The sequence below is a fragment of the Macrobrachium rosenbergii genome, chromosome 8 (assembly GCF_040412425.1).
Source record: "Macrobrachium rosenbergii isolate ZJJX-2024 chromosome 8, ASM4041242v1, whole genome shotgun sequence".
Lineage (NCBI taxonomy): Eukaryota > Metazoa > Arthropoda > Malacostraca > Decapoda > Palaemonidae > Macrobrachium > Macrobrachium rosenbergii.
In genome coordinates, this window is record NC_089748.1 from 15,810,056 (window position 1) to 15,825,599 (window position 15,544).

Consider the following 15,544-nt stretch of genomic DNA (forward strand, 5'->3'; position numbering starts at 1 on the left):
TCAGAATCATGTTCCATACATCGTTTGTTGGAGACAGGGTGCGTTCCATCAGGTAGGGGCTGCACCAGCAGGGGCCAATTTCTGAGATTCAGTAGGGATAAGTGGTGGCCAGTGTTCCTGTCTCTGGTAATCTTCAACCATATCATTATCATCACTTAAAGCAAGATCGTCTTCAACATCAGCAAGAGTACCGGGTCCTGAAAATTCCATAATGATGTTCAACTGGTGTATTGGCAACGCCTGTATCTGAGTTGGTATCTCTGGTACAGTGACGTAGCCATGACGAGGATACACACGTCACACACGCTGCACTGCGCATGCGCGGTTTAAAAAATTTTGAACGTAGAGGTATGGGCCAGCAAACGAGATTTTTACTCAGAAATAAAGTCTAAGTTCAAAAACCTTTAAGCACACTAATGTCACAGCACTGATCACTGGGCCTCACTGCAGCTTTCAGCCAATTCTAGGTAGCGATAGCTCTTAATATCTCTCAATAATCGAGAAAGTTTGCAGAGCATTCAAAAGCGGGTGTTGACAAACAAAACCTCCGAGCCCCGCTCAACAGAGAGAGAGAGAGAGAGAGAGAGAGAGAGAGAGAGAGAGAGAGAGAGAGAGAGAGAGAGAGAGAGAGAGAGAGAGCTAATATCTATAGTTACCAAAATATCCTAAATTACCATTTTCTATAAAGACAAGTTTTCTACCTGGATAGAGAACATAAAAATTCTTTAAGTGGTAAACTATAGTAATCTCGTCTGCTTCGCTTTTAAATTTCATGAATCAACGAAAACCATTGTAAATATAAAGATATTCATATCATTATATGACGAAAGGCATTAATAGTAATACAAAGAAGATTTATTCTTGCTATTGATACTAAATAAAAGGTATTACGTGCTAGGAATACCAAATATAAGACAATTTTTTTCAAGTAATGCTTTCTCAAGATTGTACACTAAAGACATCTGTTGAGTGCTATGACAATCTTTGGATGAAGTTTGGTTGTCTGAAGACGAAACTATTATATATTCATTTAGCAAGACCGCGAATAAATCCTTTATCAATATATATGATAATTATTATAGTAAGAAGTTTTATATATACCTAAAATTGATCCTAAGTAGGGGACATTTTGAAGAACGTAAAAAGTTTTCAATAAAGGGACGAAGTTCGTTCTGGTAACGAACAATGGCTGCTCCTTGTCCGGGAGGAAGCAGGATTACAAACATTAATAGAGGCTTTAACATGCAATCAAGGGCCAATGACGAACTATTCTTTACGAGAATCAATGAACGAAAGATGGTCAACTATTTTCGTAAGGAATACTTCGTCATTTTCGATCCAAAAATTAGCAAATAATGTAAAAAAGGCAGAAAATTCTCTCGTTTAAAAGTCTAAAAAGTTGGCACTCGTGACACATCAAGGACTAATCGAAGCAAACGTCCTGAATCCTTTAAATTATATTTTGATCGTAATTTTGCCAATTTGGAGATATATTCAATAAAAATAATTGTTTCTTATTGAAAGTATGTTTCGAGTTTGCTAAAATTCGTGGAAATTCGAAAATTGACGCTGAAATACGTCTGGAATGTGTTACTCAGAATACCAACCTTAAAATCCCGAGGATACGATAGGAAATCGAGAAGCAGCCCTGGGGATATGAATAATACAAATGGAATGATATGTATCGTAGTTAGATGTAATTTCCATCAATTTGCATAAGAATTATACCCAATTTCTCTCTGCAAAAAAACTAAAAGTACATTTGCACTTGGTAATTCTGTTACCCATATCAGTATCACTATCATTTTAAGCATTTCCTGAGCTTTTTATTAAACTTTTTCTTTATATGATATTAATATAGATGTATTAATTACAGTCCTAGGAGATAATTTAATTCTGAACCTTGTGGAAACTTGAAGGACAAATATCTTTCTTTAGGATATCAGCTATGTAAAATCTTTATAACTGACCATTATCTTCAAGATGAAATACGTTAACGTATAGAAATTTGTTCCTTTATAAAGTGACAAATATTATCAGTTGGTTTTAGGATATTTAGCAGGAGAAAACTACAGTGCTGAAAATCTCCATAAAAAATTAAAAGACCATTATTTTCAAGATGAAATACGTTACTATAAATCCCTCTCTTTATAATGTACCCTCAGTTTTGCCATAATTTAGACTATAATAATATGAAAAATTTGTTGGTAATTTTATAAAATGCATTTACAATCTGTATCACAGTCGAAGAGGTATTTGAATCACCAACCAGATCACCCAGTGATGGTTTTCTGGACTCATTTAGTCTGGAGAAAACTTAAAAGAATCGCAGTGCTGACACCCCCAATAATAAATAAAAAAATATGCACGCACAGAGTGTAGCTACACCTCCTGTAGCCCTGTAACCAGCCATACAAACCCTTGAAAAAATTAAAAGTGCCATAATATTAATTAAGTCAATTGCTGAACCAAAAGAAAAATATCATTTATGTGAGGTTTTGCAGAGAATAAAGCTAAGAATAATAATATGAATCCTTCTCTTTATAAAAAGGTACCCCCTACTTTTGCCATAATTTAGACTATAATAATATGTGGAATAATCTTATTTTGTTGGCAATTCTATCTTTTCGCCGGCTAACAGTCCCGGGCAGTGTATGTATTACCAGAACCCAATTCGTGAAATCCCTCGTACATTTTTATGTATCAGGCTTCAAACACTACTTTTCTAGGCATCAAGCAGCCTAAATAACTAAATACAAACTTTATTTTTGAATACAGTCATTGCAATCACTTATTCTGCCATTTTTATCTTGCCTCGCTATCAAAAGCACAACAGTTTCCTGTTTGAACACCGTTTTGCTTGGGACAATCAATAGATGGCGTCTGTAGTCCACGATTCTGAAATTAAATCCGGTCCAATCCAGTTTCGAGTGCTGATTTTGCATACGTCACAGTCACCTGAGGCCCTTCGGTACTTGGGGGAAAACGAGGCACCGGTATTTTAATTGGAAAATGCTAGTTTCCGAACTATCAAATGGTCTAGTCTCGTGTGAGGTTCGCCCTTTTTTTTTTTTTTTTTTTTTGAAAAATGAATAAATATAAATGATAATGAATATCAGATGTTTCATTGAATATATTGCGTTCGTGAAAGCTAGCTGAGATGTATGCAGATAATTTCAAGCTTGCAATGTCAGTAATTCGAGTTAGGATAGTTTTATTAATGTTTATTAGATAATCTATAATGTTTAAGAAATTTTCAGCTTTATTTTGGTAGGCATAGAGTAGGGTATTGCTTACCAAATATACCAATTTTTTTAGTGTTCTGTTTAAGTGATATCACATAATAATACTACTACTACCACTACTTCTAATAATAATAATAATAATAATAATAATAATAATAATAATAATAATAATAATAATAATAATAATAATAATAATAATAATGTAAAGGCCACGATGCAAAATGATTCATCCGGGAGATGTAGAGAGCTCAGTCATCTCCCATCTTGGAGTTGCAAGATTCTGTTGACAGCTTTTGTCTAAGATTATATTTGCAATGGGTTTGTGATGCTGCTCGTTTTTCGAGATCATTTCAGACGAAAAGGAAAGCATTAGAAGAGCCGTTTTTGAAGACAATTAAATTGGTATACAGAGGTTTATTAGGCAACAGTAATTTCATTAAAACAAAAATGTTTATTGCATAATTTTTATACATGAAGGAGTTGGTTAGGTTGCAAACCTGATCGTGCATCATACGGAAAGTAGCCCCGGAGTGGCTTAAGATGCTGAGACTGGTTATTTTTTTGACGATTTTAACTCATCCTGACATTATTAAATTTTGTTTATATATTTCTTTTGAATATACCAGAATAAAGTACAGCATTACGCTTTCCAATGACACCAGAATGATTGTCATAGCAGGAATAATAACTTCACAGACAACATACAAAGCAAAATATTGCTATTGACAACTCTGGCTCTTAGAGAGACCTTGCAGAGGCCTTTTGACTGAAAGGGTTAGTTGGCAGAGCAGAATGCTACAAAGCCAAGGGATCCAACAGGGGAAGCATCCCAATTTTAAATAAGAAATACAGAGATAAATAATCTATAAGAGAGGTAATAAAAAAAAAAATTTTAAAACACTGTCTCCTTTAGTTTTGGCATAGTCTGCACTGATAGCAATTTTCAATTCCGCAATCCTGTGCATCATTAAGCTTAAAATAGTGCATTTTACCCAGCTAGAGGAGGAGTCTGCTAGGATCCAGCTGCAATATATTGCAATGTTGCTTTCATAGTCAATTTTGATGCAAAATAACAACTCATTTCCAGTTTTTTCATACACAAAATTCAATACATTGCCTAAACCTTGAATACAGACCCATCAAACATATGAACATTATTATTAAATTAATAACTTTAGCAATCTGCAGAGCTTCACTGATATTCAGATAGAGAGAGAGAGAGAAAAGAGGGTATAAGTATTTTCTAATACCTGCCAACATTCTCTGTAAACAAACAGATTGAAATTTTTTTTGCGATGCCTTGGCTAGAATAATATTTTTTCTGTGCATTAACCGTAGCAATAACTAAATAGATAAATAAATAAATGGTTATGTTGTCGTTTCTAGAAAACTTCAATTTAAGGAGGAACAGGATAGCCAGAAGACGTGGTAAAATTATGGACATTATTATTCCTTAGAAATTAACAGAGGCACAGCCGAGCTTTCGGGGATACACAACTTTTCCCATCATCAGGGTCATTCATCTATAGAATGACATAAAAAATAAACAGTAAGAAAACTATACTGATTGACTAAATCTAAAAGTATTAAAACAGCTACAACTGACAAAACTTTAAAATGCATAATAATATAAAGTAAAAAGGAACATAAAAACCTAAGTTAACTGCAAAAGAGCAATGACTAAGTAATAAGAAATCACTTACTAAAAAGAAATCGTCAGATAGAATCACTGAGAAGATACATGCTGAGAGAGAGATTGTTTTGTTTTCATCAATTTATTGCGCACATTGGCGTCAGACATTTAAGTACATGGTGACAATATTAGTAATTACATCTATATGGAAATTAACGTATACAATAGAATTCATATGGAGTACAACAATGGCCTAGCTCTAGTTAATATCACACACAGTTTATTTGATGAAAGGAAATACTTGTTCAGTGACCACCAAAGTGAGGATGGCGCATGAGAATTTCATCAAGCAAATTATGGTCTGTTAACAATTGCTTACATACATCAACTACTGTGAATATTTGTGGTAATAAATTGGTAAGAAGTGGACATTCCAGGCAATAGTGTTCTAGGGTGTTGGCGTTGGACGCGTCACATAACCTACAGGAAGAAAATTGAGGAGCCCCATCTTGCCCAGCCACCTGCCAAACTGGGCGCCAACCCAGTCGAAGACGGGCACACACAACGTTATTTCGACGAACCATGAGTCCATTGAGGCGATACTTGTGTTGGTGAGGAAGGAAGTGGTCATAGTGTTGTATTGATACACTGGTGGCCCTCTCTGCATTACTACGACGATGGGTGGGTGAGCGGGCAGCCTGGTATACCATCTTCTTGCAGCACAGGAGAGATGGAGTGGGTGCATCGGCATCTGGAGGATCCAGTTGGCAGGCAGCCTTCGCGAGACGGTCAAGCAGTGCTGTTACCCAGAAGCCCCACGTGGGAGGGAATCCACAGGAAGTGTACTACCAGTGAGCTCATGTTGGCTGTGTCTAGTTTTCTAAGTATTTGTGTAACCAGGCCTTGGTAAGCTGGTTTATGTGATGAGAGGGCTTGGAGTGCTGACTGCGAGTCGCAGATGATCAAGCCATTGTTTCTTGTTTGTGTGATCAAAGTAACTGCATCTCAAAGTCCATGTAGTTCACAATATGTGGAGCTTGATGACTTTGAGAGGCGACGACCTGTCCAGCCCTCTTGTGGTGGTTCTAAGGTGGGGGAGAAAACAGCACATCCAGCGCTGCCGTCCTGCTGCAGGGAACCGTCTGTGTAGTAATGGTGAGCTATACTGAGGGACGAGGACAGTCTGTCGATGGTCTCTAATGCACGTTGTCGTTGATGTTGAGGCAAGTCAGTCTTGGAGACTGGAGTGTAAGAGATTGCTGGCACAGGAGTCTGCCAGGTTGCAAAGCCATGGTCCACATCCTCTGCCACAATGTTGATGTTAAGCTCCCGGATGCTTGAACAGACAGTATTGACTAGTGTACGTCCCCTGGCGTAGTTGTGGTAGAGGTGCATCTAGATCCAGGAAGTCCTGATGATGTGAGAGTAGTGGGGAGAAAGGTGAGGTAATACAGGCATTTGATACTGAAGTAGGTGACATTGAAGTATATTCTCTCAACAAGTGGTGGGGAGACGGGTTCATGTTGCATGTTTACAATTCTAGTGGAGGCTGGACAGCCTAGGATGAGTCTCATTGCTTGGTTCTGGAATTTTTCAAGAGGCTGCAGAGTTGATCTGGAGAGTTGACAGTGCAGGGGAAAGATAATCTACCACTGAATGGATGAGAGTAATGTATATGGTTCTGGCGACCGGAATAGATACTCCTGCAGAATAATTAGTAAGCCATTTGAGAGGAGTCAGGCGACACTGTAACCGGGCCAACAGATCTTGAACAATGGGATGTACTCGCTGTCTTGCTGGAATGGAAGGTGTTATCCGTACTGGCGCTCCTAAATAAAGATATTGCGTGCACAGAGGTACAACATTGTTCCCCACGGTAAATTCTGGCAGATACCTCGCTGGCCGGGGGGAGAAGATTCTACTTTTTTCTGGGGAGATGATGAGACCACAGGAGGATGCTGCTTCGTAGAAAGAGGAGAGGAAGTTTTGCAAGTGTTCTGGAGATCCTGGTGAATACATATATCGTCTGCGTAGCAAGTGATGGTTGTGTTATCAGTGTCAGGAAGTAGGGAAAGAAGTCGATGAAGGAGAATATTGAACAGAAATGGACTAAGTACTCCACCTTGTGGAGTACCAAGTTCAGTTCCTTTGAAGTGCTCAACGCTCCTTAAACAGCACACGAGAGACTCTATTTCGTAGATAACCACGTATCCATCTCAAAAGGTTTCCTTTGATTCCAAAATCAATGAGCTGGTCTAGAATGATGTCTTTATTTGCAATGTCAAATGCACTTTTCAAATCAATGAAGGCTACAACACTGGTCGGGGAGAGACGAGTGTAAAGCTCCATGAGACAATGATGAGTTCCTCGTTGGGGAAGGAAGCCGTATAGTCTGGGCAAAGCTTATCTTGCAGCCGAAACATGAGCGTGAGAGAGAATACGTTCAAATACTTTGCAGATACAGGAGGTGAGGAGATAGGCCGGAATTTGTCAGTGCCGGGCTTGGGGACAGGCACTATTGTACTATGAGTCCATGCTTGTGGTACATATCCCAGGCTGAGGCATAGGTTGTAGAGCTGGAGGAGAGGGTTGCCAGGTACTTTTAAAAGTATGCAAAGGACTGTATAGGTGATGCCATCATCACCAGGAGCTGATTTCTTATACCTTGCTAAGGCACGTCGTAGCTCTTCCTCAGTTATGGGTACATCATCCTCTTCATCAGTGCTTAGTAAGGCAGTACTGAGACGGAGGGCACGGTGGTTTTTATGTGTGGAGAGAGTGTCTTGTATATGAACTGGAAGGTTGGTGCTTCGTGACTGTGTTGACCACTCATTAATGAGGTCCTGTGCATACTGAGCAGGGCTGTGGTGGAGGACACTTGGGGTTTCTTTTTCACAATCCTGTTGATGAGGTGCCACATGGAACCAACGCTTGTTTGATGGTTAATGCTGTCCGTTAACTTGTGCCAAGAATCTGTTAGTACACAATGTTGTAGAGCAACTAGATCATCTCTTGATAGTTGATACTGGTGCAGTGTCTCAGGACTTGGTTGTCTCATGAAGACAAAGCCGTCATCCATCGCTTTCTTCTCTGCCTGGAGAAATTCTATTATCCAGTGTCATGGCATTAGCACGATGCCTAATGTGTGGCTTTCTGATGTATCGTGTATGGAAATCATGTGTGGCACTAACAAGTGAGGAATAAAGTTTCTCAGGGCAGTGGAGGTAAAACGTAGGAAGAAGGTTAGTTATATATGAGATGTATGTAGGAGTGTACTTAGGTGGGATTATGATGTAAGCTCGACTGTATATTGGAGTAGGTGCAGCGGGAAGGGAATATTGGATGCTGAGACCAACGTGATCAGAGAAGAGTGTGGGAACAGTTGTACACTTGACTCGGGAAGGTACGAGTCCACATGTCAAGATGTGATCCAAAGTACCACCTCGTGAGTGCGTAGATCCACCAGTGTCCCAGCGGGTCAGTTGATTTCGACGAATGTACTGCAGAAGTTGATTCCCATTGCGGTTCACAGTGCCAGCAAGATCTCCCAAGCTTGAATGACGGGCGTTAAAATCTCCATGTAAACCATACCACGAAAGAGTGGGGACTGGAAGCGTGTCTGTATTTATCCTGCCTGGTGCAGCATATTACGTTGCATAGTCGTATGGTGCCTCCGCCAACAGTAATCTCAAATAGTTGAAATGTTGTATCTTCATCCACAGAGTTTGGGAGAAGTCTATGCTGGATAGAAGTGTGTATATAGGTAATGAGGCCATGTCTTACTAAATGGACGTAGGACACATAGCCAGTGAGTGAGGGGCTTCTTCCTGGGCTGAGCATTACCAACAAAAGCTTCCTGAATTAGAATGACGTCTGGGTGGTGACTATGTACAAAAATCCCTTGAGTGCAGAAAGTTTTGCCCAGTTTGTAATGCCACAGGCATTCCATGAGATGACATGAAGCAACTTGATTATCGAACATGTTTCTTTAAGGGTCAAACCAGATAGAGAGAGAAGATAGAGAGAGAGAGAGAGAGAGAGAGAGAGAGAGAGAGAAAAACAATGAATATTCAAAATAATAAAAATGATAATGTAATAAAAAATACTGGAGAACCTCCTGTTCATGTCGTAGTTAAATGACAACTGGGCGAGTTAGAAGACTGCGAATGGAAGAGGGTGAAATGGTGTGAGGAAAAAAAAAAAGAAAAAGCAAACTATGCAATGAACAATGGAACAGAGGTGTTTGGCTATTGAGTGTTGGTGATTGTTGTTTAATATGGAGGGACTCTAAAAACGGAAGCGAATGGCTGTTTTTTGTTTGTCCGAATATTTGAAAATCACTGTATTGTATGTGATGGTGGCAAGATATAGCATGAAGTCTAATGGCACTATTTTCTTTTTGCTTAAAGCTAAGCCTTTACGGTGGCTGACACCCTGTGAGAGTCGATGCGCCCCTTAAGTAGGCGCTTGGTACATCCACATAGGTCCCAAAATTACATTAAGGGCAATTAAACTTGTAAACAATGCAGGTGCGCATCAACTCCGGGAGAGTGTCTTTCACGCAGGACAGTCTTCCGACTGTAAGAGGATTATTAAAACTAAATCTGAAGTCGACATACGGATACAGATTGCTCAAGAATGACAATAATTTTCTTTTGATTAGGACAGAATTGTTAGTGAAGGGTAGAGAAACATACATTATCTTTTTGGGAACGGTGGAGACTACAGATTTTGGTTTTAAAATATTGTCTAAAAATTCTTTAACGATTTTATTGAACATGTTGAAGGGATAGCAATTATTCTTAAAATACGTCTCTAAAAAACTGAACTTCCAGGTGAAAGTTATTCCAGTTGGAGCAAAGGGAAAAGGCTCGATGAATCAGAGTTGTACACGAATTAGCTTTGAAAAACAAGGGACAGTTACTAAAAAAGTTTAACCTTAAGTCCGGTAAACGTTTTCCTTCCAAAAATGCCAGTCATAAAATTGCCCTCAGAACGAAAGACCAAAATACCTAAAAAGAAATGCGGCCATTACATTCTTTTTCCACAGTAAAAGTAATATTGGGATGAAACGAGTTGATAAAATCTAAAAACAACTGGGCATGACATTCTTCAGTAAAAAGTAAGAAAAATATCATCATCTACATCTATAAAATATGGGTTTAAAAGTATCTGGGCACTGATTAAAGAATTGTTCTTCTAAATAGCACATAAAAATATTAGTGAAAGAAGGTCCTAAGGGGAGCCCATGGCCATACCATCTATTTGCTTATAAACTTTCACATTAAAAATAAAATGAGTATCAGTGACCGAGAGTTCCAAGAGTTTTTGAAATTATTTCTGGTAAAATCGTGGTAAATGGTATCCGGGGTGGGGAGTAATTTTCCGAGGATAATATCAATGGTTTCGAAAACAGGTACATTAGTAAATAAGGATTGAACATCAAAACTAACCATGAATGTAAGTGGATTTTGCACTAGAATGTCAGGGACAAAAAGAAGAAGAATTTTGCAGGGCAGAAACGGTTACTCGTGATATGACTGAGAAGGGGAACAAGTACTTAGTTATTTCGAAATTAGGCGAGTTGTAAGCTGCAAGTGTTGGTAAAAGGGGAATGCCATTCTTGTGAACTTTAGGGAGTCCATATAAGGTGGCAAAAGAAGATCCTGAACTGAAAAGAGAATTGTAGGTACTTTCAGGAATAGCGGAGTCATCTTTAAGCTGCTTCAAAGTACGATTAATTTTATCTTCAATTTTAAAAATTTATAAATTGAGATTTTTTCCTACTTCATCTAGAATTTACTGGAATAGGACAAAATACTATTAATTTTTTCAAACAACAATCATCCATTCAGTATAATACTCTCATTAAACATTATCTGGTCTCACAAATTATGAGGTTCATTTCTATTAGCAAGTTTCTTCAAAATCTGAAAATCTTCATAATTAAAAATGGAAACCAATTTTAGTTTTGAGACTGGAGAAATGTTTTATGAGCCAAGTTCTGTATGGACTGACGTGCTGTTTCAAGATTAATATGAGAAGGTAAAAACCGAATATTATTTTGTCCACTTCAAGAAAAAAAATCACAGTATTTCAATTTAAAATTTTAAAATTGAAGATAAAATTAATCGTACTTTGAAGCAGCTTAAAGATGACTCCGCTATTCCTGAAAGTACCTACAATTCTCTTTTCAGTTCAGGATCTTCTTTTGCCACCTTATATGGACTCCTAAAGTTCACAAGAATGGCATTCCCCTTTACCAACACTTGCAGCTTACAACTCGCCTAATTTCGAAATAACTAAGTACTTGTTCCCCTTCTCAGTCATATCACGAGTAACCGTTTCGCCCTGCAAAATTCTTCTTCTTTTGTCCCTGACATTCTAGTGCAAAATCCACTTACATTCATGGTTAGTTTTGATGTTCAATCCTTATTTACTAATGTACCTGTTTTCGAAACCATTGATATTATCCTCGGAAAATTACTCCCCACCCCGGATACCATTTACCACGATTTTACCAGAAATAATTTCAAAAAACTCTTGGAACTCTCGGTCACTGATACTCATTTTATTTTTAATGTGAAAGTTTATAAGCAAATAGATGGTATGGCCACGGGCTCCCCCTTAGGACCTTCTTTCACTAATATTTTTATGTGCTATTTAGAAGAACAATTCTTTAATCAGTGCCCAGATACTTTTAAACCCATATTTTATAGATGTAGATGATACTTTCTTACTTTTTACTGAAGAATGTCACGCCCAGCTGTTTTTAGATTTTATCAACTCGTTTCATCCCAATATTACTTTTACTGTGGAAAAAGAATGTAATGGCCGCATTTCTTTTTAGGTATTTTGGTCTTTCGTTCTGAGGGCAATTTTATGACTGGCATTTTTGGAAGGAAAACGTTTACCGGACTTGGGTTAAACTTTTTTAGTAACTGTCCCCTTGTTTTCAAAGCTAATTCGTGTACAACTCTGATTCATCGAGCCTTTTCCCTTTGCTCCAACTGGAATAACTTTCACCTGGAAGTTCAGTTTTTAGAGACGTATTTTAAGAATAATTGCTATCCCTTCAACATGTTCAATAAAATCGTTAAAGAATTTTTAGACAATATTTTAAAACCAAAATCTGTAGTCTCCACCGTTCCCAAAAAGATAATGTATGTTTCTCTACCCTTCACTAACAATTCTGTCCTAATCAAAAGAAAATTATTGTCACTCTTGAGCAATCTGTATCCGTATGTCGACTTCAGATTTAGTTTTAATAATCCTCTTACAGTCGGAAGACTGTCCCGCGTGAAAGACACTCTCCCGGAGTTGATGCGCACCTGCATTGTTTACAAGTTTAATTGCCCTTAATGTAATTTTGGGACCTATGTGGGATGTACCAAGCGCCTACTTAAGGGGCGCATCGACTCTCACAGGGGTGTCAGCCACCGTAAAGGCTTAGCTTTAAGCAAAAAAGAAAATAGTGCCATTAGACTTCATGCTATATCTTGCCACCATCACATACAATACAGTGATTTTCAAATATTCGGACAAACAAAAAACAGCCATTCGCTTCCGTTTTTAGAGTCCCTCCATATTAAACAACAATCACCAACACTCAATAGCCAAACACCTCTGTTCCATTGTTCATTGCATAGTTTGCTTTTTCTTTTTTCTTTTTTCCTCACACCATTTCACCCTCTTCCATTCGCAGTCTTCTAACTCAATAGTTGTCATTTAACTACGACATGAACAGGAGGTTCTCCAGTATTTTTTATTACATTATCATTTTTATTATTTTGAATATTCATTGTTTTCTCTCTCTCTCTCTCTCTCTCTCTCTCTCTCTCTCTCTCTCTCTCTCTCTCTCTCTATCTGGTCACCGACCCTTAAAGAAACATGTTCGATAATCAAGTTAAGCTTCATGTCATCTCATGGAATGCCTGTGGCATTACAAACTGGGCAAAACTTTCTGCACTCAAGGGATTTGTACATAGTCACCACCCAGACGTCATTCTAATTCAGGAAGCTTTTGTTGGTAATGCTCAGCCCAGGGAAGAAGCCCCCTCACTCACTGGCTATGTGTCCTACGTCCATTTAGTAAGACATGGCCTCATTACCTATATACACACTTCTATCCAGCATAGACTTCTCCCAAACTCTGTGGATGAAGATACAACATTTCAACTATTTGAGATTACTGTTGGCGGAGGCACCATACGACTATGCAACGTATATGCTGCACCAGGCAGGATAAATACAGACACGCTTCCAGTCCCCACTCTTCGTGGTATGGTTTACATGGGAGATTTTAACGCCCGTCATTCAAGCTTGGGAGATCTTGCTGGCACTGTGAACCGCAATGGGAATCAACTTCTGCAGTACATTCGTCGAAATCAACTGACCCGCTGGGACACTGGTGGATCTACGCACTCACGAGGTGGTACTTTGGATCACATCTTGACATGTGGACTCGTACCTTCCCGAGTCAAGTGTACAACTGTTCCCACACTCTTCTCTGATCACGTTGGTCTCAGCATCCAATATTCCCTTCCGCTGCACCTACTCCAATATACAGTCGAGCTTACATCATAATCCCACCTAAGTACACTCCTACATACATCTCATATATAACTAACCTTCTTCCTACGTTTTACCTCCACTGCCCTGAGAAACTTTATTCCTCACTTGTTAGTGCCACACATGATTTCCATACACGATACATCAGAAAGCCACACATTAGGCATCGTGCTAATGCCATGACACTGGATAATAGAATTTCTCAGGCAGAGAAGAAAGCGATGGATGACGGCTTTGTCTTCATGAGACAACCAAGTCCTGAGACACTGCACCAGTATCAACTATCAAGAGATGATCTAGTTGCTCTACAACATTGTGTACTAACAGATTCTTGGCACAAGTTAACGGACAGCATCAACCATCAAACAAGCGTTGGTTCCATGTGGCACCTCATCAACAGGATTGTGAAAAAGAAACCCCCAAGTGTCCTCCACCACAGCCCTGCTCAGTATGCACAGGACCTCATTAATGAGTGGTCAACACAGTCACGAAGCACCAACCTTCCAGTTCATATACAAGACACTCTCTCCACACATAAAAACCACCGTGCCCTCCGTCTCAGTACTGCCTTACTAAGCACTGATGAAGAGGATGATGTACCCATAACTGAGGAAGAGCTACGACGTGCCTTAGCAAGGTATAAGAAATCAGCTCCTGGTGATGATGGCATCACCTATACAGTCCTTTGCATACTTTTAAAAGTACCTGGCAACCCTCTCCTCCAGCTCTACAACCTATGCCTCAGCCTGGGATATGTACCACAAGCATGGACTCATAGTACAATAGTGCCTGTCCCCAAGCCCGGCACTGACAAATTCCGGCCTATCTCCCTCACCTCCTGTATCTGCAAAGTATTTGAACGTATTCTCCTCTCACGCTCATGTTTCGGCTGCAAGATAAGCTTTCAGACTATACGGCTTCCTTCCCAACGAGGAACTCATCATTGTCTCATGGAGCTTTACACTCGTCTCTCCCCGACCAGTGTTGTAGCCTTCATTGATTTGAAAAGTGCATTTGACATTGCAAATAAAGACATCATTCTAGACCAGCTCATTGATTTTGGAATCAAAGGAAACCTTTTGAGATGGATACGTGGTTATCTACGAAATAGAGTCTCTCGTGTGCTGTTTAAGGGAGCGTTGAGCACTTCCAAGGAACTCGAACTTGGTACTCCACAAGGTGGAGTACTTAGTCCATTTCTGTTCAATATTCTCCTTCATCGACTTCTTTCCCTACTTCCTGACACTGATAACACAACCATCACTTGCTACGCAGACGATATATGTATTCACTCAGGATCTCCAGAACACTTGCAAAACTTCCTCTCCTCCTTCTACGAAGCAGCATCCTCCTGTGGTCTCATCATCTCCCAGAAAAAGTAGAATCTTCTCCCCGGCCAGCGAGGTATCTGCCAGAATTTACCGTGGGGGAACAATGTTGTACCTCTGTGCACGCAATATCTTTATTTAGGAGCGCCAGTACGGATAACACCTTCCATTCCAGCAAGACAGCGAGTACATCCCATTGTTCAAGATCTGTTGGCCCGGTTACAGTGTCGCCTGACTCCTCTCAAATGGCTTACTAATTATTCTGCAGGAGTATCTATTCCGGTCGCCAGAACCATATACATTACTCTCATCCATTCAGTGGTAGATTATCTTTCCCTGCACTGTGTCAACTCTCCAGATCAACTCTGCAGCCTCTTGAAAAATTCCAGAACCAAGCAATGAGACTCATCCTAGGCTGTCCAGCCTCCACTAGAATTGTAAACATGCAACATGAACTCCGTCTCCCACCACTTGTTGAGAGAATATACTTCAATGTCACCTACTTCAGTATCAAATGCCTGTATTACCCTCACCTTTCTCCCCACTACTCACATCATCAGGACTTCCCTGGATCTAGATGCACCTCTACCACAACTACGCCAGGGGGGACGTACACTAGTCAATACTGTCTGTTCAAGCATCCGGGAGCTTAACATCAACATTGTGGCAGAGGATGTGGACCATGGCTTTGCAACCTGGCAGACTCCTGTGCCAGCAATCTCTTACACTCCAGTCTCCAAGACTGACTTGCCTCAACATCAACGACA

At 39.5% G+C, this 15,544-nt stretch overlaps 1 pseudogene; it reads right to left on the reverse strand.

Moving 5' to 3' along the window:
* Positions 1 to 5,033: 5,033 nt before the first annotated feature.
* Positions 5,034 to 6,897, reverse strand: LOC136841064 (uncharacterized; annotated as a pseudogene).
* Positions 6,898 to 15,544: the final 8,647 nt, after the last annotated feature.